At 45.6% G+C, this 27,411-nt stretch overlaps 1 protein-coding gene across 1 annotated transcript in view; it reads right to left on the reverse strand.

Annotated features, from left to right (window-relative positions):
* GPRIN1 (G protein regulated inducer of neurite outgrowth 1) overlaps positions 1-26,877 on the reverse strand; it is a 111,879-nt gene extending 85,002 nt beyond the window's left edge. The window contains exon 1 of the mRNA XM_086928909.1: positions 26,847-26,877. The gene's annotated coding sequence lies outside the window, so the exon portion shown is untranslated. The remainder of the gene's footprint in view (positions 1-26,846) is intronic.
* Positions 26,878-27,411: the final 534 nt, after the last annotated feature.

The following is a 27,411-nucleotide window of genomic DNA, read 5'->3' on the forward strand; positions in this document are numbered from 1 at the left end:
CTCGCTGTTGATGATTTTGAGTGTAAGTTGCAGATGAACTAGGATCGGTGCTAGAGCTGAATCGGTGGCATCGGGAGCCTATCTAGATCACCATGCATCAATTTGGTGGTTCAAATGCACTGTCTTATCGTTTCTTCAAGGTCGTTGATTACACCCCTGCCTTTGTCACCATTCTTAAAGCCAAAGACAAGCCCAGAAATAGTTTTACCTGTTCTGCCCGGATAACCATCAGGCTTCCTCTCAGTCAGAAAATCTTTAAGATGTTAGTGATTAGGGTGCTCACTTTGTAGCATCCCACTGCCTGAGCAGGAAGGAGCAAACCATACATACATTAGACATGTGTAAACCACTCTCTCTTATCAAGACTATATTGCCTGGAGTTCCGCAGGGTCATCTTTAAGCCCCACTCTATTTAATATTTATTTCCCTTAATTAGCCAAACTGATCCATTATCTGTGTTCACCTTTTGTCAATAGGCTGACACCACTCTGGTCAGGCTGGCCAATACTTTGACTATGTTCCGATCCAAATTTCACAACTGCTCTCACATCTAAAGTAAGCTGGATGAATTTAAAACAAATATGGAGAAAACAGAAGTACTAGTTGTAGGGTACCATTCTTGCTCATGATACATGATCCACTAATTTGTGGCATATAGAGCTTCCTTCTCTGTCCCATGCCAGTTCAGTCAGTCCAAAATATGTCCCTCTATTTTTATGTTTCACTGCTACATAACACAGATAAGCGAAGTCTTTTCTTCCAGCCTTTTCTCTATTCACAACCTATGAAATATCATCAGTCTTTTACCTGCTTCATCGAGGAAAGCTGTATTCCAGGCCATCACACTCTCCTGCCTGGTCTGCTGTAATTCTGTGTACTTAGGCTTCACAATCTGTCACCTCTCTATGCTGCAGAGTGCTCTGAATAAGGCAGTATGTGTGATTCAGTCTTCCACACCGGTCTCGTTTTTCGTTATCTATGGCATCGTTATATTGGCTCGCTATTCGAAAAAGGTCAATTTACCTACATTCAACGGAAGTGATCACATTTTCATCAAGCACATTTTTTTTGTTACACTCTGGGCCCAATTCTGATCTTGTTCGGAAAGCAAACCGAATGACTTGTGTCCGGAATGCTTTCCATACGACTCATGTCAGGGGAGCCTGACCGAACAAGTATGATGCATTTGAATGCATCCGGATATAATTCGATCGGACTCCTATTGATTTCAATGGGAGCCTGCGTACTGAACGCGTACACAAGCTGCCATTGACAAAAGGGGTGTTTGGGGATCATTGTTCACCCTGTGGCGGACACCCCTTGATGCCTGCCACACTGTGCATGGTCTGAAAGGGGGGACCCATGGGTCCCCGTCGGCCATGATTCGGAGGGCCCTGAGTAAAGGGGTGGTCTGCTATCGGCCCCCAAAGACCCTTCCAGCATCCTTTTCTATCAGGGCAAAACGAATCGTAAAGGTTCTCCGAATTGTTCATCGTACTTGCTCGCTTGGAAAACCTACTCCATAGAGCTGTATGATTCCGTTCCGGAGGGCTCTATCTCTTCGTATGCCTTCCGGAACGGATTCAGTCAGTGCTAATGATTTCCAGGCATCGCACTTGGTCATCCGGAATTGGGAACAAGTTGGTCAGAAACAAAGGCTCCGTATCAGTGTAGGTAAAACCAAATCCGATTCGGAGTCCTTCCGACCAAGATCGGAATCGGGCCCTCTGTATAAATCCACTTCAGTATGCCTCTTGATAGTACCCCGTTCTGTAATGTTCAGCTAAATGGCTGCAAATGTTCCCAACTTGCTTCCTAGTATTGCAATAAACATCTGTCCCAAATTTGTTTGTTGGATTATCCTTTCCAGTTTAGGAAAATTCTTAATACCTGTGTTTTATATACTATGGGAAATCTGCATTGCTCCTAAATGAAGGCTTTTCAATTCAGCTCTCTTGCCTGGACCGCCTAGATTTATAGCATGTGGTTACAAAGCCAATCATCATTTTAACTATGAACCCTGTAGTATCCAAGTGCTTACACACCTGCTGATCTTAGATATTTTTGAACGTGCCCAGATGGTTGCTTAGTCTTATATTTTATGGATGTAGGCTACATCATTTAGAGCTAAAGATTTCTGTGAGTTATATGCCCAGGTGTTGAAAATCGAAAGAAGCTCAAATTAGCTACCATTGATCCCATACGTTTATAGTGGAGCATCCAAGTGAACTTGTCTAATGAGTTGGTCCGCTTCCATGATAGGATTTATGCACCAGTTACCACACATGGCTTTCTTGTCTAGATCCAACATGGTGCCACTGTAAAGCTTTGATCATATATCACATGGGCAAATTTAGAGCTTCATATGCGATTGTATCAGAATAATTTTATATTTTTGTTGTCTATGGATTAACGTGCACCCAACATCAGAGCTATTCCATAGGCCAATTATAGCCTTCCTTGCTCTTGTTCTTCCATCCAGAAAAGGACTCATTTGCTTTAAGATGCTCTTTTGGTAATTACAAGTCTTTGCGATAGTAAAGCCCTGACTTTCTAGGGATATTTGAGGGTGAAAAGTGAACCCAGATGTCTTTATCTCACGTTTCTGTATAACAAAAGATTGCTAACCTTTTAGCCATCGTTTATGGCAATGGTGAGAACTCAACTTTGTCTGCTCTAAGTATAAAAAGTTAGTGATGTGAACCGGACAAGCAGGATGTTGTTGTGATGGGGGTTGAGCCAACCACGCCATCACACTTATATTTAGAAGACACACCAGAGGTTCTTCCACTGTGGTGTTGAAGCCATCAGTAGGTTATTGGTCATGATATGGTACTGACATTTTTCATAAAGGTTGTATTGTTGTTGGAATCTGCAGACGCTTTCAAGGACACAATTGCAGACATCTGCAAAGAACCAGCTGTGCCCTTGCCATTCCAGCCCACGGGTACGAAGATACAGGGCCATGCTGGTTGAGCCAATGTACCTTACAGAACACCCAGTTGATCTCAGCTGAGAATCCCACCTTTTCTACCATTACATCGCTGTAGCGTAATTTAGCTAATATTTTCTGATGCCAAATATGTTATACGGAAATATGAGTGAGTTGCAAGTTCTGTCCGCAGATTATAAGAACAAGGAACTTTAAGAGTATTGCTGTCTTCCTAAGGTGATAACTAAGTTTTGCTCCAACCAATCCATTTAGACGCCAGCCTTTGTTTCACCTCCTCATCGACCTGATGGAGGACAGGTTGCACAGGCTGCTCCCAATGAGTGATCTCAGTCATTACATTTTCACGCATTTCTGATAAGTGGAATAGAGAATTTTTTTTGCTGGAGGGCTTGCCTGTAACAAAACAGACACCCCACAACCTATAGTGTAACTGACCAGGGAGTGCAGGTAGGCACCCATAAGACACTGCCAGAAGGGACCAGTTCACATTCTGTTAGGGCCATGATGCCCACAGCGGCTCTCTTCTGGGGTGATTTTGCAAGAGATCGCCTGCAGGATACTTGCTCTTCCCTTCTTGTCTTGTGAGACATAATTGCCTGGATGTGGATGCCAAAAACGATGCTTCAGTGGTTTAGCACCTTTCTAGGTAGCGTCACTACTTCTTGCTTTACCAAAGGTACCTTCAACAACATCTATTAAGGATTTGTTAATCTTTCGAAGCAATCAGTAGACGGAGTGTGATCCATTGAAGGAAGGTTCTGAGAAATATTACGTTTCCTCTGCAGATTTTTTAGTGCCCACCCACCTCTGCCTTAGTTTTTAGATCTTATGAAACTTAAGCCCCTAGAAGAACCTGTGAGCTCAAAGCGACAGATGAGTCTATTAAGTGAACCAGGGCTCATCGTAGGCTTCGGGTTATGGGGAGATGTTGAGCCTATGCCCCACCAATAACACAGGAATGTTTTTTTTAGATAGGACCTCTGGAGGGAAAAGGCGATGTGGCGTATTAGGAGACAAACAGCTTAGGAAGACAACAGGAGACGTTTTCACCGCAAAGCTTAATATTGCCAGATGCCACTTGCTTTCTTGAAGGACTTGGAAAGATGTTGGCTAGGTTAGCATGTCAATAGGCTTCAACAAAGTTACACATATTAGTTGCAGTTGAAAGTCACATTGCAACTTCGAATTTTAGTTTTGTCACTTTAAACAAATACGCTGTAAACATTTGTTTTACTCATTGAAAACAACTTTATGCAAGTCATAAGATAAACATTTTTTGGTTGTTTTTGTATAGCCCTCACACAAACAAGATGCTGCATGGGAGTGCTGATAAAAACAGAAGTTGAACACGAATGTGTGAACATTATCACAAGCCTGTGAGATCATTGAATGGAAACCTTCCTCATGCCCACTCTTTTTCAGTGAGGACGGCTGATTAGCCAGAAACCGTCCCAGGATGCTTCTTTCCGGTCCAGGGAAGACATGGCTTGGCAGTTAGGGCTGGACTGTTCCCATGAGGCACAGGGTCAGACTGATTTGCATATGGCCATGTCTGAACTGGGGTGGCGGAGTGAGCTAAAGAATGATGATGGATTAAACCCAGATCAGTTGACTGGGGGTGAGTACTTGCAATGTTCAACACTCCGTCCATCATCCCCTTTGGTTTTGATTTACTCCTTTTCACAGCACAAAAACATTTTATATTATTAAAGATAATAATTTCATTAGACCGTGTATATAATTTGAAAGTATGACAGTGTATACATTGTGAAATCAATCTTTGCATTCCTTAGTTTCTATTTTATTGTATGCAGGTGTGTTTAAATATTTATCAATTTGTGCGTAATGTTGTTAATGTTAACTTTGCATCACCTATAATATTTACAGCTGCTCTGCAGTGAAAGACAAAGATGTTCACAAGCATGAATGTATATTTTATATTCTGTAGTATTGTTTTGTATTGGTATTTACAAACAGTGGCTTAGCTAGACCTTTTGCCGCCCGTGGCGATGGCGATCCCTGCATTTGCCGTACCGTGACGGCCGCAGGTAGGTAAGAGCAGGGGGGAGGCCGCTGCCCCCAAAACTTGTGACACCACCCCCCCCCCGCCGCTACGCCACTGTTTACACAGCTGATGAGGAACTATTTTGTATGTGTATGTATTTATGTTTAAGTACATGCATGCAGCGCAAGACGCACAAAGGTCGCTGTGGCTGCTGGGATCGCTGCTGTGCTCTCTGCCACTGCGACCATCACTTCTGGAGACCCAGAGCTCGGTATAATGCTTGAATTTGGTATGCCCTGGAAGCTACGCTGTAATACGTAGAAGTGCGGGTTCTCACTATATACAGTACCTGTTTGCTCCTGAGAAGTGCCAGTACTCTCCCATTAAATGTTTTGAAGCAGTGCTGAGAACTGCAGGCACTCTCCCTATCAAATTAAAGAGGTATAGGTACTCAGTACCGGACAGTACCTGTCCATTTAAAGCACTGCCTTGAAGACGCTAGGTGTGCTTGTGCCCCTGGGCAGGGATCTCTTAAGAATTTCGGGGGCCCTTTGTCAAACGTATTTACTGGACCTCTGTTCATAAGAGCTTTAAATTCATGATCCAATTTCAGCTTGTTAATGCCCTCTTCGGCCAGATCACTGACAGTACACAGGCACATGAGTCCACATTCTTAATGTATTTACATCTAATGTTCAGGGATAGTGAAGTGTGTTTTCAATATTATAATTCAGTAGCAGCTCATTATATTATGGCTAATAATCTTTATGACCCCCCCTGCTATTTCTCATAAGGGAGGTCCTGTTTTGATTTAAAATTGACGTTGCATGGTGTTGAAAAACGAAAATGTCTTTGCCAGATGTCTGTAATAGTTTCCAAAACATCATCCACATAAAACATAAATTAAAGGAAAGCGGTATTTTTAAAAATCTTCCAAGAATTAGTCACAGTCATCAGGGCAAGAACAGAGCTGGCTCTATCAGGGGCCCCCTTGAAAGGCTGGGGCCCTGGCATAGGGCCCATTTTGCCCGTGCCTTAAAACGCCTCTGCTCCTGGGTAGGTGGTTCTCTTGTACCCAGTTCAGCTCCATGTTCCCGCGCTTTTCCCCGCGTTTTGGTGCCAGGGAGCTGACTGCAACATGGGGGGATTTAGCAGGGCATCTTTCCTGGGCCTGAGGGAACACGATCGCCCAGTGAACGCGGACATGGTGCGGCTTATGTCGGCAGCCCAAACAGCTGCCTATAGCACCAATCCTTGCATTTTCACAGCTCTTTGTGGACTACCTCGCTTGCCATAGCTGTGGTGTCTGTTTGATAATTTTTCCTCCCAGACGGCTAGCTAGTCTACCCTGCATGGTCCCTTGAGTTGTTTTTCTTCTCCGGAGTTTTGATTGGGGCACGATTAAGCTGCACCATTAGACTTCATGGTGTCACCACTATTAATTTGCTTCTGCCTGGCGGACACAGTGCTGGCTGTGCACCCAGTACTAGACGGTTCAATTGACTAAATTATGGTTAGTCCCAGCTTGGCTTGGATGCCATTGGAGAAGTGTGGCTCACTGGTTAGAAGCGGCAGACCCTGAAGCAGAGGTCAGGCCCGGGACCAGGGTTCAATTCCCGACGCGGCAGGGTCTTGGGCTCAATGTCCGTGGACTTGATAATTCTAGCCTCGGTGCCTACTCTAATAATTGGTCCTACTCTGCAACTCTGGGCAATAGCTTGCTTAATCTCCACAACGGCCCCAACAGCGCTGGGGTGCCTGGCTTCACTTTGGGAGTGCCCTGGAGGGGGCATCTCACAGGGAAAGCCAGGATGGGTTCCACAGCGGTATACAGCGCCAGGTTCCCCTGAGATGGGGCGGCAGTGCGCTTTACAAGTATACATACATTTACATTTACATTTACATTGCCACCACCCCTCAGTCGAGTTAGTCTGTCACATCCACCTGGACTAACTACATGACCAAAAAAGAAACAAAAAGCGGGTAACCCATTCAGAAGATACTTGGTGTATCATAAGGACAGCAGATAACTATAAAAGTTTTTATTTTATTTTATTTGCCCTGGTAAATTTATATCTGGTATTGCCAATAGGAGTAACTGGAAACCATCGAGGCACTGCACCAGAGATAGCAGTAAATTGCTAAATTAAAACCACTGCCCTAATCCGAAAGGATCAAATTACTGGTGGGCGCTGGCATCTATAATATAGGCTGATCAGCATACAACAGTGGTCCCTGCTCCTATGCAACTTACGTCAACTGTTTCAGAACTTAGACTATCTAAGGCATATTGTAGAAAATTATACCTGTCAACTGATGCCTAAACTCTACCTCACCTCTTCATTTAGAATTTAGTGACCTGCTTACTTGTACATTGACTAAGCTCTCAATAAATGTATAGCCAGCCTTTTGAGTTATATCCATTAAGTGATGAAAACTAGATCAAAAAATAATTCTTACGTGTCCAGAAACAGAAAACAAAATGTCCTACAAAGAAGTATTGGTTAGCAGCTCTGAAAAGTATGGTGTCTGCAGTCATTGTCCAGATATGCTAATAGTACATTCTCGACTTTCCACCTCTCCTAAAGACGCGGCCCTTAAGGAGAGCAGAACTATGAACAAAGTGCAATATTAGAGTGCTTTTTACCAAATTAAGCCACTGTTGGGGTCAGTATTCTCTCAATTTATCAACCTTAGACTAAAAAGCGAGCAAAAACTAACTTGTTTTTACAACAGTCATCCAGTTGCCCAAACAATACTCTAACCACTGTGCTGCAAATAAACCACTCGCCTGGCTGAACATGATAGAATGTGTTTTCGACTCTGATTCTGTACCTGGCAGAGAAGACCTCATATCAAATGACACCATCCAAGATTCTCCCCCTGATATTGACAATTCTCTTGACCGAGACGATATTTTGCAAGTAAATGAAGAAATAATGGAGCAGGATGAACTAGGAGACACATCACAAAAACTAAAAACAGACAAGCAGATATGAATTGATAACAGCAACACACCACAAACATATCTGGTCCAGACAAAATGGCCACCATTGGTCACACCATGACTAGAAACTCTGAATCTTTATTAAATCAATTTACCATACTGAAGGAACAAATGAGTGTTCTCAAACATGAGGCAAAAAGATGTCAAAACCTTGACTGAGGCAGCTAATTCTGATTTAAAAAAGCCTATGAACAGCAGAGATGATGGAAGCCCTTATGTAAAAAAGTAAATGAAGCCCCTGCGTGGAGCTGATGATTTGATTGACCTAATGCAATTACAGCCCATACAAATAGCAACTTAGTGCAACAGTATCATGGTACAAGCCTAACTAGGGATTCTGTTGCAACCAAAAGTCTATCAATTTGTGTATTATAAATAGAAGCGGACAGCATAAATTATTATGCCTCTCTGGGAATATATCATTTTCATCATCTTCATCAAAAATAACAGCGGCTCAAAGAACTCATGGAGAAAATAACTTGCTAAACTGACACACAAACAATTCAGTCAGCAGATACAAACAGAGCTTTTCAAGCGAATAATACAGAGGGACAATAGCAGGTAATATCACTAATGGAACAACAAGAAGTATAGGTTTTGAAAATGTGTAAGTAAACGTAGACTTGAAACGTGAATCAATAAAATAGTTAAAACGGGAGAGTTTCATCTGTAAAATCACTTAGACCTCCCAGTAAAGGTGTGGGCGATTATAACTCCAAACAAGAAATCTGTTTTAATCAAAAATAGACGACCTCAATGAATTATAGAAAATAATAATCAAAAGTACATCCTGTGATGGCAGGTCTATTTGGACTCAAAATGTAGCATTAACATATCTAAAGATTGCTAACTCTAAATGCAACACTTCAGAGGCACCTCAAATTGATTACTGTCCACAATAACATTCAGAAGGTATGTATATGTATGTGTGTTCTTATATAGCGCTCGACTTACCTTAGGGCATCTCGGCGCTTGCATTGGGAACCCGTACTGGTTTTACCCTGTGAGATAACCCGTGCTGGGCATCCCCAAGGTGAAATCCAGGCATCCCGCCGTAGGGGCCGTTGTGGAGATTAAGCAAGCTTAATGCCCAGAGCTGCATAATGTGAACCCGTGATTAGAGTGGGCACCGAAGCGAGAATTATCGAGTCCGTGGACAATTGGGCTCAAGACCCTGCCGCGTCAGGAATTGAACCCTGGTCCTGGGTCTAACCTCTGCTTCAGGGTCTGCCTCCTCTAACCAGTGAGCCACACTTCTCCACAAGAAGGCAAAAAGTAAAATATCTTACAACTATTGCTGCCACTTAAAGACCTAAATCAATTAACATCCGAAGATCTAGCAAGCAATGAGTTCATATTTGATGAACCCGTATAAAAGGAGAATGCTCACACCACGTGGTGTTCAAGAAACTTTCTGAGCAGAATTGGGCATGGAAAAATAACTTCACGCAATGTGGTATTGTCCTCAAACTGGTAGCATAAGATAAATACAAGTTTCCACTTTGACACTCTATTCTTTTTGCAGTAATACACTAACTAAATCAAAATCTAATAATAATTGGATCCTACAAAAAGGTTCAGATGCAAATACATCTAATGGGGTGGATAATTTCATAATTACGCTACATAAAGACATTACGATTCCAAGACAAGTGTCTTTTCCTTACAACTCCTATATCCCTCGATAGCCCTCGAGGTAAAAAGTGTGACATATAGGGATTGATACAACGCACTTTTCATACTTCTTGCGGGATTGAAAGCAATTTTCTGGGTGGTCCCATGGGGCTATAATATAACCCTTCATTCTTTGACGAGCTGGTGAATCGTTTGATTTGCTTTGAGTTCCAGGGTGCCTGGAAGAGAACATAGTTGAAAGGGTTTTAGTTGTGGTTTGGCCTTTAATGAACATTTTGCGTGAGGAGTATCATGTTTGATGAGGTGGGAGCACGACTCATTGTGTGTTGCTGCACTTAAGTTTGTATGTTTCAGAGAGTCTGAGAATAGATAGAGCCACCATGCAGGTCTGTACTATCTTTTGGGAGAGCAATATCATACGTATGCGCAGCTGTTGTTTTGCAAAAGATGCATCCATAATGGCAAATTAAGCTCACTCAGTAGCATTAAAAACCCCAGACCATTGTCGGCACCGTTAAATCACCAGGGAGTGTTGTCTGGCGTCCACCTAGAGCGGCTTAGGAGAAACTCATTGAAAGCAGAGCTAATCGTCAGGTAGCATTATATTAGGCCTACCTAAGAGTGACCGTGAGACAGCCTATTGGCGGTGCTGGTACATGACCAGCAAGTGTTACATCGTTTCTGCCTACATATTCTCCAAGTACAGCCTATTGGAGGCAAAGGTAAACTACCAGACTGTGTTATTTGGAGACTACCCAGGAATGACAGAAGAACAATCCACTAGAGGAACTGTTAAACCAGTAGGGAGAAATGTATAGCATTCTCTAATGATTGAGAGGCGAAAGGTTCAGGGAAGATATGAGACAGGAATAAGGCACCATACCAGCCAACGAAGGCGGTACCACTGCGTGTCATATGATATCGGCTCCCATGAAATGGTCTCCCAGTGAGGAGCCGATATCACACGGTGGCAGGGAAAACTAGCTGAAAGCGACTGTAAATAGGGGGTTTCTGACCCTCAGCGAGCTTTTTGTTTTTTGGTGGAGAAGGGGGCTTGTGTGGTGGGGTGAGGTACTAAAGTGCCTCTTAGGTACTTCTCAACACGAGACCCCACCCCTTTCAAAGCCCTGCCCCTCCTCACACAGTGAGATTCCTCTTCAGGTTGGCAACAGTGAGGCAGGAGCACAGGATCAAGGCAATTTAATGACCTAATCGTCTAAACAGGGAAGATGTTTCTGAAAGAGGAGTTAGCCCATCTGCCCTTTATCTTAATCCATCTGCCTGGGCTCGATGCCCTAGCGGGTGAGCTAGAGTAGGATAGTTGTAGGAGGATTAGTGAAGCCACAAGGAGGGCAGTGAAAGTCTTCTTAGTCCCTGTGGCGAGAGACAGTCAGTGTTGAAAGGGGCTGTACAGTACGAGGAAAATCAGCTCAAGCCAAATGGAGAGAAAAAGGGAGCAAGCAACACGACACAGATGCAATGTATTCAAAGTGCATTCTCACTTTTAAACGAGTAGGGAAGTGTTTACACTCTAGCCTCAGTCAGAATCAGGATTGCAAGGTTTCCAATGTACTCAATAAACAGCTTACATATTTAGTTGCTAAAGTTAATTACTTGTTTTTTATGGTGCAGGAATTCGCCGATTCTTTAAAACACTGGCTTCTGTTGTACATAGAAAGATTTTTTAGATAGGTAGATGCTAGGGCTGCTCCCCTGTTATGGTGAAGGAGCATCACCCAGGTTTTCAGAGCTAGGAGATCAAAAAAAAGAAAACAATTCATTTTTATCATTTTATTTTTCCCTGGCTGAGCCGAGTGGCTCGATTCTAGGGCAAGGCGGGGCCATCGTCTATGGCAGCAGCAGGCTGAGCACGGAAGTGGAGAGTTGTGCACTGTAAGTGCGCATGTTGGTTTGGCCGGCCCTCTTAGGATGGCCAAACCAACATGTACACTTGCATTTTTCCAATCCATAATGTGCAGCCCGGTGGGAGCAAATGCTAGTCTAGCCCGCTCAGACCAATCCCTTCACTGCTCTCATGCATGAGAGCAGTGTTTGGAGTGGGTGGGGAGTCTGTGCAGCGCGCAATCGTTGAAGAAGCTGGACTCCTGCAGGAGCAGGTAAGTCCTTTCTTATATATACATTATTCCCTCCCCTGCGGTGCCCCACCACTTGGTTTTGGTAGCAGCTGCTACTGGGTAGATGCCGTAGAATCAAACGGGTTTCAACCTACTCAAGATAATTTTCTGAAACACTTTCAAACTTCTACTATGTCTGCTGAAGGAGTACTTTGAAGAAAAACCTCAGATTATTAATTCACAATGGTCCTGATTAGCACATATCTTTATGTGAGTAGGTGAGAATTAGACCAAAGCACCTTTCCTCTGGCCCCAAATGGAAGAGCTGAGTTTCTGTGCTTCCTCCCAGTGTAACAGGAAGCAGAGGGATCTGAGGTTCAACATAACTTCCTTGGAAATGAGGCCAATGCTTGCTCAGTGAATGAAGAACTCAAATCTAATGTCACCAGAAGACATGAGAAGGCAAATTGTAGACTTTTTACTGAAATTGGACAATTTGCTCCACTGTAGGAGACACTGACTGGCCATTGTAGTACCCGCATGGACACAATTCCTGAGAAGCGATATCTGCTTAATCCCTATGTAAAATCCAGACATTTATCTCCAATGTGTTTGTGTAATTGTGCCGTAGAAAAAGGACTATTTGTGTAGTGGTGGTCATGTGCCCTATCGGCACATAAGACATGACCATCCCCACAGCCTTTGCCTTTACTTTTTTTTTAATAGTTTGAGGGAATCCTCAGGGTCTTGCATATTGAGCCATTTCCAAAAGATGCCAAAGGAAATCATGAAGATGCTGTGACAAATCACCAATAGCTCCAGACATACAAACATACAAAGACTCAAACTTGCAGCCGATGCCCCCCCCCCCCCCCCCACACCCACCTCTTTCCTCCTACCCATGCCCCGTCCCCTCCCAGCTCTAACTAAGGGAACCGGGCCTCCCAAAAGACAGTCACCACTGCTCTTGACCGGTGGTTCAAATGTTACAGCAATTTTTGGTCTCGGGGGGCACCCTAACCACCATCTAGCCCAGGGCACTGTTCTTTTTCCACCGGTAGATCTTAGATTAGCCTACTATGACCCCTCAATTAAACCACGTGCTTCAAGAACTCTCTAGTACATTTTGAGGCCGTGCTTTCTTTTTCTTTTTGCTTGCATCCAGTAGGAAAGGAGGCGGCGTTAAAAAAACATAGCCGACCCTGATTCTGTCAAAATGTGCCACCCAATCACAAGAGCCGCCATGCGCGCGTGCCGCGGCACCGCCGTAGACTCGCACGTTGAATACTTTCAGCACCAAGGACAGCTCCCAGGCTTCCCGTGGCGCTGAACTCCCTGGAATAACCGCCTCATTACAGCTTCTGAGTTCCGCGTTTGATGGCTGCACGCCGTACTCTGTCGAGCCCGAGGGGCCGCGATCTTTACTTGAAAGCTTTGGTCTTAAATATTTCTTGAATAGTTAGCTCAAGAGACTTGAGATTTTCATCGTTATTTCCGATTTCCGCTCTACTGTAGTTCTGTGGTGTTCATTAAAGAGTTCTTATTTTTTTACGTGTTTATAATGACTGGACATTGGTATTGGGACTGTGCTAATCAACTATAAAATACGAAAAAGCGATATGCTTGATTTAATTTCAGGCACTGGAACCTAGTGCCGCATTCAAGTCCCTCAGGCACTATAGACAGGGGCCATTATTTTGCCTTTCCTTGGTCCAGACCCAAGAGGGTCAGTCCACTCCAAATAGCCAAGCCATAGCCCCTCTGAACAGGAAGACAAAACACCCCAGGCTAGAGGTGGGCGAGCCACTAAAAGCTGCAGCCAGGCTCGAGCCTGAAAGCTGGCTCAGGCTCGGCCCGCGGTCCGGTTGGAACTTTGAGCTAACTAGTCGAGCTTTCACGTGGCGTCTGCCTGCCACTCTCACTGTGCCCACATACAGAGAGAGGGAACAGCAAAGTATTAACATTTGTGGTACAAAGGAGAGGCAAATAGATACCCATTTAGTGTCTGATGTGTTCAAAGTGAAACCAGAAAACCTGGATCAATCGCTGCTCCTGTGCTTCAGCAAACGCTGTGATCTTAGGCACATTTTTTATTTCATGGATTCTCCTTTTTCTTTATTACTTCCTATGAAAGCACTTTCAAATATGTAATTGTAGAATACGAGCTGCACAAAAACGTATTGTGTTTGATTTCATTTTGAAGAGATGCTATCATATTTTACATGGTGTTTGTTGTATGATTTACACAGCACAAGTTTTCAGGGCTCGAGACACGCAAAGGCGCTAGGAGACAAACCAGACACTTGGGGGCATATTATCAAGCCTGTGCGCTAAAATTATCGCCGATTTATCGGCCGAAAACGGCCGATAAAGCGGCGATAATGGGCTTGATAATATGCTCTATGGAATTCCAATCGAAGCACATGTTAGATGTGAAGACATCTAACATGGGCTTCGATTGGAATTCCACAGAGCATATTATCAAGCCCATTATCGCCGCTTTATCGGCCGTTTTCGGCCGATAAAGCGGCGATAATTTTAGCGCACAGGCTTGATAATATGCCCCTTGGTTCTGCTTTGGCTCTGCTCTCTCCGTTAATTTGTTGGCTCGCCCACCTCTACTCCAGACCCTCTTTGTCCTGGTGTGACTGGAATTTGGCTCAGCCTTCACAGCACCTCATACTTGCTTGGTCTTGGGTGCTCGTCCAGGCTGCACAGGAGGTCAAGGAGGTCCCATTTTCCACCCAAGACTTTGGGCCCTATTATTATTATTATTATTATATTTGAGTTTGTAGAGCGCACAGATACCCTAGGGTTTCCCGGCGCTGACAGAGGAAAAGAAGCAGGAAGACAAAGTGATGAACAATTAGGCAGAGAAAAGCCAGGTTTTCAGGCCTTTCCTGAATTTTAGGTAACAAGTTTCAAAGCGCAAAGAGATGGGGAGTGTATTCCATAGTGATGGCGCTAGATAAGAAAAGGAGCGACCACCAACTCTGGTGCGTTTGAAACGGGGCACGGAGAAGGTGCCAAGAGAGGAGGATCTCAGGGTGCGCACTGGACAGTACGGGTGAACTAAACTGGAAAGATAGGGGGGGGAATTGCCTGTTTTGATCCGGTGCATATAGCAGAGGGCTTTAAATTTTGCTCTAGATTCAATGCGCAGCCAATGAAGGCTGTGCAGGGAGGCCGTGGCAGAGGCAGTTCTGGGCAGGTTGCAGAGCAGGCGAGCTGCCATGTTTTGCACCACCTGCAGTTTTCGTATTACCTCCTTGCTAGCCCCAAGGAGGAGTACGTTGCCGTAATCTAACCTGGAGGTTACTAAAGCCTGGACCACAGTTCTTTGTGTGTCTGGCGGAAGCATCCATGCTATTTTTCTCAGCCACCGCATGATATTAGTACAGGTGGCTGATACTTTCACAACATGCTGCTTCATGGACAGTTGGTTGTCAAATGTAACTCCCAGGTTACGAGCTTTGGTGGCTGGAATCGGCAGGGGACCCATTTGCTGAGGCCAGTGTTTAGGGCCCCACAGAGAGCTGTCAGGACCGAATAAAAGGAGTTCGGTTTTGTCGCCGTTTAATTTTAGTTTATTGGTCTGCATCCAATTGGCAATATTAGTGAGCCCAGATCGGAGAGATGAAATGGGGGCGTGTTTATTAGAGGAGAGAGAGAAAATGATTTGGGTGTCGTCCGCGTATGAAAATATAGAAAGACCAGATTGTTCTGCCAAAGAGGCGAGAGGACTGACATAAATATTGAAGAAAAGGGGGCTTAAGATGGAGCCCTGGGGTACACCGTGTGGGGACGGGAGGACAGTGGAGGCAGAAGTGGAGGAAAAGACCTGAAAAGTGCGTGCGGACAGAAAACTAGCAATCCAGGCAAGAGCTGTGCCATGGATACCGGCAGCCTTTAGGGTGGAGAGGAGGATGTCATGGGAGACGGTGTCGAACGCAGCGCTTAAGTCCAACAGGATAAGCGCCACCGTCTCCCCTCTGTCCACCTGCTGTCTGATGGCCTCTGTGACACCTAAAAGGGTGGATTCAGTGGAGAATCCAGCCCTGAAGCCAGACTGGGACGGGTGTAGGAGTTTCGTATCCTCAATGTAAGAGGAAAGGCAGAGGTTAATGTGTTTTTCCAATACCTTGGACAGGCAAGGAAGTAAGGATATAGGTCGAAAATTGGAAGGGTTATTGGGATCAGCGTTAGTTTTCTTGAGAAGGGGAACCACCATGGCGTGTTTCCAAACTGCAGGAACAGTGGCTTCAGACAGAGATGCGTTCAAGAGGGCTAGGGTAGGTGAAAGAACGGAAGTGTCAAGGGTGTTTAGAATTTGAGGGGGCATGGCATCCAATGGGGAGCCAGATTTGATTTTTGCCATGAGTTCAAAAAAAAGTTTTGGCGAGATCGGGTCCCATTTGTCAATGGGAGGGCGATGAGCAAAGGTAGTAGTATCCTGGAGGAAGGTGGTGTCAGGGTCTATACTGGGGGAATTGTCCAATGCTCGTGGAGGGGCATCGAAACCAGCATAGATACGATCTATTTTCTCCCTGAAAAATTCAGCAAGTGTGTTGCATTGATCAGAGTCCAAACAGGGGACTTTTGGCAAGTTAGATTGTCCAGAAAGTTCTTGGACTGCTCTAAAAAGAGCTTTAGGGCGGTTTTGGGCTGATAGAATAGAGGTGTTAACATAGTTTGCTCTGGCATTTTTGCACAGGGAGTCGTAATGTCGAAGTTCCGTTTTATAAATTTCTTTAGCATTAGGAGAATACTCAGATCTCCAACTGCGTTCAAGTTTCTTGCACTTGGATTTAGCGCATTTAAGTTGATCATTAAACCAGGGGGCAGGGGGGTGGGTGAAGTTTTGTTTTCCATTTCGGGCCGGAAGACAGATGTCAATGGCTGAAGACAGCCATGTGTTAATTAAACTTACATCTTTGGTAGTGATGTCGTTGGGTAGGGAGGGAAGGGTTGTGGCAAGCTGGCGATTAAGTTGTAGCAAATTGAGTTTTTTCCAGTTTCTATTCGGTCTGAGGGTCTGAATGTGAACTGGTGGGCTGACAGTAACACTAGTCAAGATGTTAAATTCTACAATGTAGTGGTCGGACCAGGTAATGGGTTTAGGAGGGAGGCAGGAAAGGACATCAAGGTTCGAAAAGATGGGGTCAAGAAGGTTACCTGCTTTATGTGTGGGGCCAGTATTGTGAAGATGTAAGTTAAGAGCAGCCAAATCTTGAAGAAGGTGTGTACAGATAGGACAGAGTGTATTGTTAAAATGGATATTAAGATCGCCAAGGAGAAGAAAATTCGAAGTTTGCATCAATAGAGGAGCTATCTTTTCCGATAAAGAAGAGGCCCAGGCGCCAGCAGCGCCAGGAGGACGATAGAGTAAGACACCCGAGAGGGTGTAGTGAGGGTTCAATAGTAGTTTAAAGCAACCAGCTTCGCAATTGGGTATAAGTGCGTCCTCCCACTTGCATGAGTATATCCGTTTGTATATGATGGCAATGCCACCACCCTATTACAATGTCGGTCGGACGTTAGCGGAAATAGAACCGCCTGACTATTAGTCAGTGATTCCACCCGCAGTATTAAGGTGCGACCGCCCTATGGGTGGTTGAAAACATAAATTTTTCTTTTGCAGCATGTGCGGCGACGGTAAAAGGGCTGCAAAACAAGCTGCAATACAAAAAATTATGTATTCAAACATCACTTCACTGTGCCTGCCACATGGTGCAGGGATGTTTAGGTCCCATGGCGGAAGGCCAGGGGGAAAGGGGGCCCTGATAGGGCCCCCCAAAGTCACTTTCCTCCTTCCATTTCATGGCGGGCTGACCACCATAAAAGGGTAGGTGGAAAGCGACACGGAAATCCCGATGGCAGAGCTAAGGCTGGCTCCGCTGTCCTTTTGGGATTACAATTCTGCCGATTCCTCCGACTGGCTCTGTGAGCCCGTCAGAAGCGAAGAGGAATTCCCCCACAGGTTTCCCTCCGACGACCAGTATCATAATACGGCGGTCGGGCGGAAGACTATGATATAGGGCGGAAAGCCTCCTATGAGCTATCGGAAGGCTTTCCGCTCGACATCACAATAAGGCCAGATGTACACTGCCTCCCTGTGAGTTGGTGTTTACCACAACTTAAGGATCAGGGAAATAGTCTGACATTGGCAATTAGTTGAGATCGCAGGAAGCAGGTTATTACACATTATAATAAAAGAGCAATTTAATACAAACCTCTGTGGAATTTGATGCTTCAGGAGGGGAAACCACAAATGTCCTAGGCCTTAAGTTAGGTCTGCAAATCTCACTAGGTTTCACAGAAAAGAAGGAAGGAGTAAAGTATGGACTTAGGAATGCATTTATGTTGCATTGGTAAAGTGTAAATCTAGCTCAGAGGCAATGTAGCAGTGTACAACATCAAAGGTAAAGATATAGAGCCCGATTACAAGTTTGGCGGATGGGATACTCCGTCACAAACGTGACGAATATCCCGTTCACCCTATTGCAATTTTAATGGAATTTAATATGGCGAGGGGATATTCATGACATTTGTGATGGACTAACTCTGTCCATCAAGTTCGTAATCAGGTCTATAGTCAAAATGTGAAGGGGTCACATTTGTCCACAGTCCCTTCAGCATGTCCTTGTGCTTTTCCCAGCTGTGCAATACCATCAGACGTTATGCTTGACTCAGGGCATCTATTGAACCATCAACGTGTCTCCTCGACTTTACATCTCTATTTTACCATTAGTATGCCTCCTGGAAATGTACATATCTCACAACAATATTATCAGCTTTAGAGGCTTTCACAACATTCCCATCAGCGTGTACCATGAAAGCTACATAACTCCTTGATACCATCAGTTTCTCCCCAGGTACATAAACATCTCCAAAACACTTTTCTCATGCGCACTGCCACTGAACATACTCAAAATAATGCCCTAACCCTGACCCCTGGGATAGACATATCACTATAATTTGCTGAGCATGTCCTCCTAAACTATTCATTCTCCTTTCATGCCATACAAATAGAAGAAAGGGCATTCTGGATACAGTCTTTCTCTATGGTTGCCGAAACTTGTCAACGACTTGACCAACAGCCAAAGCCTTATCACGGGTATGTCCCTGTCTATCATTGCGAAGCAAGGCATTAGTCAAATGCAATACTATCTCTCCTTTTTTCCTTAAAAAAACACAATCTTTGCTTTTGCCAGATGTTGAGATGTGTGAGAGTGTAGGAGAAAAGATGGGGAGAAAATGAGTGGGGTGTGAGAGAAGAGGAGAGTAAGTGCAGGAGAAACAAATGGGCCCTCTCTTAGGGTTTGGTCGGTGGTCCGCAGACCACCAGGACAATAGAGCTAATCACCTCCGCTACCCTGGCGGAGTACTGTCTTTCATACTTAGAGATCTTAGCTGGCCTGGCAGAGATTTCTGTGCCAGTAGAGGGGCCACTGCTATGGCATTAAAAGAGGCTGCTATATTTTAGATGGCTCCTCAGCACACATTTTTATATTTTACACACAAAAGAAACCTTCCAAAGTGGGAGTTTGTGTTTGGAAAGCAAGAAACTAATGAACCTGACTTCCTGAGAGTGCTCATCCAAGGTTAGGGGTTTATTTATTTATTTTTTATCTCGGTACCTACAGCTTTTAAAGGTGGTCCCAAAGAGAAAAAAAGTACAATTGACAGTCTGCTCTAAAATAGGTTGGACGTCCGATGTACTTGGAACGATGACCCCCACAAGCCCGTCTGGCCATATGTGTAAGAATTCCATTTGCAGGGCCAGCAGGGACACCCCCAGCAGAAACATAATGGTCCGCACGATTCTAAATAGAGCTGTCGGACTGTCAGTTTGAGTGACAGGTTATTCTGCTACGTCTGTGGTTGAGTATCCTGCCTGCCAAACTCTAAATCGAGCCCGGCATTTGAATGGGGGAGACAAGGGGGTGGGAGGGCTATAGTAGTGTAATGGGTCGGAAAAGGAGAGTGTGGAGGAGAGTAGACGTGCAGATAGAAAAAAAGACAAGGGAGAGGGCAGAGGCAAATAGTATGGAAGAGCCTGTTATGTGAGAAATTAAGAAGAGAGAGAGAGAAAGAGAGAGATTGAAGACGGCAGCAGGTAGTGCTTAATTTGAGCCGGTGGGTTCCAGTGCTCGGCACCAGCACCTAATTGTCAATACCGGCGATTTTGACCGTCTGCCAGAAGGTGGCGCTGTCTGGATAATTTAGTGATGACCACAACAGCAGTTAATAATTTTTTTAATATACATTACAAATGACTATTACCTGCTGTCTAAGCCATTGGTATAGCTTTGGGGGCTGACATAGTCCGAATTGTCACACTTGTAGGAGTGCGAGGGTTAGTAGTTGTTGTTACTATCATTGGCAGCATGGCAGGGGCAGTGTGTGGTGCAAGCTGCAGTGGTCTACTACCGAGAGACCTGACACTTGTTTGTTTTTTTTTTTACAAATTAAGCACTGAGAACAGGTGTGGGAAAAGCACAGCAATGCATGGAGGGAGATGGGAGAGATAGTGCGGAGGGAAGAGGTGATGAGGCAGATGTGGGGGAACAAAGAGAGGAGAAAGATCGCGTGGGGGAGCTGCAGGGAAACGAGTGAGAGTGGATTGAGAGGGATTTGGAGAGAGTGTGAGGGGGAGAGTGGAGCACGAGACGCAGAGGTGAGACGTAATGTGTGTTGGAGGAGGTGGGGGTGAGAAGAAAGAGAAGGGGAGCTGGGACCTAGGAAACCATCTCCTTGGAAACAGATAACTCACTGTCTGCAGCTGGAAAGGACGCCCCCCTCGGTGAAAACACACAGAGCCCTGCACGCTGCAAAGAACAAGGATTGCACACAGCGATATACAAAATACTGCTCTTCCATCACACAACGCAACCCAGAGCACGGCTGCAAACACAGCCCTGCGCCCCCTAAACGCTGAGCTGCAGCCAGAGCTCTGACTCAGAGCTGCACACATGAAGCTGTGCGCATTGCAGAACAAGGGACAAGCCCTCCCCGAAGACAGCTCTGCAGCCACATAAGTCAACCTGCAGCAGGTGCAAACACAGCCATACACATGATACTGAGCTGCAGACACACACACATACACACTGTAGATACAAACTACAAGTACTCACGCTCTAAGCGCCTACTCTAAACAGTGAGCTGCAATCACAGCTCTGACAGAGCTGCACGGTGCGAACTGCACTAAAGATAGTGCACAGCCCTGCACTAAAGACAGGTGTGCAGTTGCATAGGTCAACCCACAGCACAGCTGCAAACACAGTCCCACACACAACACTGAGCTGCAAACACAGAGCCCTGCTCGCTGCACCCACGCAAACACTGACTCATGAATGCTACACAGACTAAAAAGCCCACACAGCACCAAACATGAGTTTGTTTTTTTCTAAACCTCCCCGCCGCGGTTCCCTACCAGCTGCACCGTAAAGCCCTAGGAGGCATATTACTCCCGGCAATGACGAATCTGCTCAGAGAGATTTTCGAGGCAGGGTTACTTTTGCCCTCTTCTTGGAAAGAGGCTATTGTCACTTTAGTTCTCAAGCCTGGCAAAACCCCAATCGTTGTGAATCGTATTATAGTAGACCTATATCACTCCTAAACTCTTATTTGAAAACCTTTGCCAAAGTTGTAGCCAAGAGGCTGAAAGGAGTGATAGGAGGTCTTTTACATCAGAATAAAAAGTTGCAAAGCGCTGCAAGAGTTATCCCTTGGCCCAACTGGTTCGATAGATCTGACCACCACCCATAATCTCCTGCTGGCAGTAACAACAATGGATGTTACAAAAGCATTCGACAAAGTCAACTGGAAAATTTGCATGCTAAGGCAAATCGTTATAATTTGGGTGATACCTTTTGTGGAGTTAAGCACAAGATATATCAAAATCCATCTGCTAGAATATTGGTAAAAGATAACCTTACAATGGCTTTCAGGGTATAGAAGGCCACGAGACCAGGATGCCCGCTATCACACTTATTATTTAATTTATATATTGAACCACTGGCCTTCAAGATAAGAAGCAAGAGTTCCATTCCTCCCTTTGCCTATAACAGCGGGGTCAAAAAGGCTCCTTATATGCAGATCACCTGATGGTTTGCACGCCAGATTTACAGATTGAGCTGCCGATCACTGAACAACTAACAGCAGACTTTGGTCAGTTACGGGATCTTCAGTCAATACTTCTAAAACCGAAATCATGACGTGGAATTAACAGATGGGTAGTAGCTTAATTAAAGACTACATGAAAAAAGTAGGGCTAAAGATCACACAACGGACTGAGGCCAACTTCACAAGAGCTCACACTGAGGCGTAAAGACTGATGAAGGGCTGGTTGTATCTCTCGCTTACCATTTTTGGAAGATGAAATCTGATCAAGATGATAATCATGTCAAAATGTATTTTTTATTCAATACAATTCTCTTGTGTTTCAAGATGGAGGGGTTAAATACATTATTATGAACGATTAACAGCTTTATATGGGCCTCCAAAGGTGCTGTACGAACATCATGGAAGAAGCTGCAGAGAAGAAGAGAACAAGGGGTCTGACATTACCAGACTTGCAGTACTATGCTTGGAGATTCCAACTAAAGAATGGTAAAATGCTGTTAAATAACCCGAACCATTCCGAGATAGGCAATATGTATGAGGACATCCTAAAAGACATTAGGGGAGGAAGACCCAGTTTGATATAAATATGGAGAGGGAAACATCCTTTACAACGTAACTGGTACAACGCGGTACCGTTATGACGCAGCTTTTACAACGAAAGTCGTTACAACGACTTTCGCTGGAGGGCGCTCTAGGATAGGGGATAGTTTAATTAACTATCCAACACCTTCCCTACTATCCACAGGGACTGGTGTTGGAATAGTAAATTAAACTATTCACTATCAGCGCCCCCCCCAACGCAAGTCGTTGTAACGACTTGCGTTGTTAAAACTGTGTCGTAAAGGGATGCGTTGTAACGGTTCGCGTTGTACCGTCATACATCCATATGGAGACCCAAGTACTATAAGAAGGTCAGACTCTAGGTACTGCAAGCTATGGCGTAACTTTGGTACCAAATTAGGAAAGTCACTAAACGTTTAAGTACCATAGCACATTTTCACCCATATTGGGATTCACAGGGGGCACCAGAATGTGTAATTGACAAGCTGGCACTCCCCATAAAAACAGCGGGTATCCAGTGATGGGGCCAACTCATGCAAGATGGCACGCTTCTATCAGAGGATAAACTGCATTGGAGGACGGAAGGGAACATATCAAGATTTAAACATTTACAATTAAGGAGTTGGTCTCAGAGCTCGATGCAGGAGAGAGGGGGAACAAATGAATTGGAGTAAACCCTAATGGAAGGAATACTAAAGAGGAAGGCCATGTCAAGATGGTATTGGTTACTGATGGATATAACAGAAGGAGAGTTTACACTACCAGGCGAGCTGTGGGACTACACTTGGAGTTAAATGAATTACGGCAAGTATAAAAGAACATGTTATACCATAATAATAATAATAATAATAATACTGAAATGTATTAAGCGCCACAGCTACCCCCAAACACAGGGGTGTCCCGGCGCTAAAACAACTGGGGAAAAAACAGGCGTCAATGCAAAAATGCGACTATTAGTTCTGTACCACTGCTGTCTTGAAGAGCCATGTCTTCAAAGCCTTTTTAAAACAGAGTTCTGACTCGGCGCTTCGGAGTGAAGCAGGGAGGTTGTTCCACAGTACAGCTGTTTTCACTGTGAAAGCTCTTCCCCCCAGTCGTGCTTTCTTAAAGCGCGGAGTTTGCAGACAGTTAAAGGAGTTAGAGCGTAACGCAGAGTCTTTCCTTCAGATACTTCCGGCAGTTTCCATTTAAGGCCCGATAGGCCATTGTCATTGCCTTAAATATAATTCTTTTTTCCACTGCTAGCCAGTGGAGTTTGTATAAATGAGGAGAGACATGTTGTCGGAAAGGAATTCGGCAGACCAGTCTCGCAGCTGCATTTTGAATCATTTGGAGGTGGCGGATAGCATATTTTGGGAGGCCAAGATACAGTTCATTGGCATAATCAAGCCTAGATGTAACTGTGGCATGTACAACTGTTTTGCGACAATCTTCTGGAAGCAGGTGCAGCATTTTTCGTAGATTTTTTAGCTTACTGAAGCAGATAGCAGAGACTTGTTGTATTTGGGCATAAAAGGTCAGATTTGCTTCCCACTTCACTCCCAAATTTCGAATAAAGGCAGCCGGGGATGGAGGAGTGCCCATTTCCACTGGCCACCATAATTCTGACTCTGGCATCCTACCTTGCCCAAAAAATATAACCTCTGTTTTTTCCGCGTTAAGCTTTAATTTATTAGAATTCATCCACGTAGTAGGAACTAGCAGTCAAACCTGCTAGTTTAAGTAGGAACCATCTCTTTTCCCTGCACAGAGCCTACTGGACGCTCTATAGGATATCGTAGATGGGAAAAGGATACCAGCTAAATGTATGAAATGTGGGCTAGAGAAGGCCAGTGATGTTCACATGTTTATGGAATGCACTGGGATCTTCAGCTTCTGGGAAAATGTGGGTAAGGCCTCGAAGAATATTTTTTGAATAAGCATTAAGGTAAGCCACTTCCTCATTATATTTGGCATCCCAGAGGGCCCGGGAAAGCTGAGTAAAGATAAAACAAAGCTACTATTCTACTTAATACTTTTGGCATGTAGAGAGGTTTTCAGGAAAAGATCATAGACTGCCCACCAAAGTATACTGAATGGTCTCTTGTTAAGATACATATTAACCCCTTCCATGCTGATGACGAACCCCAGCCGTCATGCACTACGGTGCTCGTGTGCTGATGACGGCTGGGGTTTGTCACGGCCCGCCCCTGTTCGTGCTGTTTACAGCACACCAGGGGAATCGCGGCCGCATGGAAAGGGTTAAGAATGGATGCTGCAGATCTGACTTCTAAAAGATATAAGTTTTGGTTACCACTAATGAGTTGCTTGGAACAAGGTAATGTTGGTGAGTGAATGGTTCATAACTTTGTCCTAAGATTACACCTCTCCATTTGTGTATCTCGATACTCGGTTATATGCTGATGTACGCCGAGTGAGAAAGCATTACCCCTCAGGCATGGCTACCTTGGAAAGACAAGGGCGAAATCTCCGGAAATTCAGGGTATGTACCTGAGGGGAATGAGGACAAAAAAAAACTGAGCAAGGAATACACAGCTCTACACACAGCAGTCAGTAAGAAACAAACAGCCCACAATCAATACTGAGCAGACACATATCGTCACTGCACAGCAGGAGGAACCAACCCACAGTCCTAAACACAGCACTGACTCGACTAAACAGGTGTACATGGATCACCGGGCTACAAACTCGAACTGCTACATACAATTCTGAGTATAAAATGTAATTACGCTTATAAACACACTGGGTAGCAATATACTCTAAAGACACACAATTAACCCCTTCGGCGCTTATGACGGAACCGTTCCGCCTCGGGTAAGCTGTGCTAGTGATGGACCGGTTCCGTCACGGCCCGCTCGACGCGCCTGAGTGGCGCTGATTTCGCGCCTGCGCGGCGCGTTCTATTGAGCGGGCGCGTTCGTGACGGAACCGTTCCGTCACGAGCACAGCTCACCCGAGGCACGTGACGGAGCAGTTCCGTCACAAGCGCAGGTGAGCCGTGCGACCCCCCCCCTCCACCCCCTAGCACTGCGGCGGAATTGCCGCCGCAGTGAAGGGGTTAATGGACGGAGGAATGCAGAACAAATCAAAACATTCCCCCCAGTCAAGAGATCTGGGTTAAATCCATCATTCTTTTGCTCACCATGCCACCACGGTTTGGACCCAGCCATATGCAAATCAGTCTTGACCCTGTGCCTCATGGGAACAGTTCAGCTCGAACTGCCAAGCCAGGTCCTTCCTGGACCGGAAACAAGCATCCTAGGACCGGTTTCTGGCATTACAGCCGTCTTCAGCCCGGTTTGCTTGAATCCAGTGGCACAGTGAGCCCAGGACCCACGTCTGAGCATACCCGGCCCACTTAGGGCGAGAAAGCAAAAGACACACAATTGATGGACGGAATGCAGAACAAATCGAAACATTCACCCCAATGCACAGCGGTCCAACCACTGGCAAAGCAGTGAACAACATATGAGAACAATGCACAACTCTCTGTACATGCTATACATAAAAAAAATAAGAAACCAAAGCTCACACTTTTCAAAACAATACAAAGAGCACAATATAAAAAGTAACAGTCAAAACCCACAACGAACAATACAGTGCACTGCTTACAATGCATTAATTTGCACACCAAACAGAGTTGACAGTGCACTCCAGTGAACAGACATGCATACACTTCACACAGAGCGCACTCTAGCTCGCAGACATACAAGATGGAACCGATTAATTGCGTATGAGCCGCCATACATGCATTATTGTGGGGGGCATCCAGGCACCGATAAAGGTGCATGCTTGGTGTGTTTCCAGGGTGCACGCGGAAGTGCAAGTGGAGGTCAGAGTGCACAGGACGCCCTTCGGACGGTGCTTTGGCCACGAGGGTGTTGGGTTTTATCATATGGCTGTTGGGTTAGTAATAGTGGAGGGGTCACGCGCAGGGGTGTGTATCGGAGAGAGAGGTGGACTGCACAGGGTCATCACAGCTCAGCGTGTGTGCGCCAGGAGTCACGGGGGCGTGTGCTTGTAGCGTCAAAGAGCGCAGCGCGCTTAATGTTACCTGTTTAGGAAGGGACGGGGGAGTGTTGGCTGCCCCCCACAGCAGCATGGCTTCGCTCTGGGGTCACTGTTTAAGGGGGCAGCTAATATCGAACATGGGTGGCCTCGCAGAAGTCAAAGAAGGCGAGGAACCCCCGCTGTGATTAATATTTCTGATCACTAAAAGAATATTAATGTGGGCTGAGGGCAGTACTGATATGTCAACAACAAATACCGATCCCTGGAGGATGAAACCCCGTGGGCAGAGGCAACGGGCGAAAAGAAGAGAAGGGGCGAGACAGCACCGAGAAAAGGAACAAAACCGTCCTTAAATGACGAGGGATCTTCAGTCACGGACGTCGGACGAGGACGCAACCCTCGTCCCATCACAGACACCGGCCCAGGGAGGGACGCACACTCACCCCTGCCCCAGAACAGAGCACGCGGTACCTGTCAGCGCGGACTCCTCAGCCCTGCAGAACAGCTCCGGGACTGAGGCAGCCAGAGCGGAGCCGGAGAGAACAGAGGAGAGCGGGGAGGAGGGGCAGAGCAGGCGGAAGAGAAGGGAGGCAGAGAGACTGAGAGCGGAGAGCAGGCGCCGAGTGTGGAGAAGAGGAGAGAGTGACGGAGAGAGAGGCGGAGAGCAGGCGCGGAGTGTGGAGAAGAGAAGAGAGTGAAGGAGAGAGAGGCAGGCGCGGAGTGTGGAGAAGAGGAGAGAGTGAAGGAGAGAGAGGCAGAGAGCAGGCGCGGAGTGTGGAGAAGAGGAGAGAGTGAAGGAGAGAGAGGCAGAGAGCAGGCGCGGAGTGTGGAGAAGAGAAGAGGAGAGAGTGAAGGAGAGAGAGCAGGCGCGGAGTGTGGAGAAGAGAAGAGAGTGGAGAAGAGAGAGGCAGCGAGCAGGCGCCGAGTGTGGAGAAGAAGAGAGAGTGAAGGAGAGAGAGGCAGAGAGCAGGCGCGGAGTGTGGAGAAGAGAAGAGAGTGAAGGAGAGAGAGGCAGGCGCGGAGTGTGGAGAAGAGG

The sequence above is a fragment of the Lissotriton vulgaris genome, chromosome 7 (assembly GCF_964263255.1).
Source record: "Lissotriton vulgaris chromosome 7, aLisVul1.2, whole genome shotgun sequence".
Classification (NCBI taxonomy): Eukaryota; Metazoa; Chordata; class Amphibia; order Caudata; family Salamandridae; genus Lissotriton; species Lissotriton vulgaris.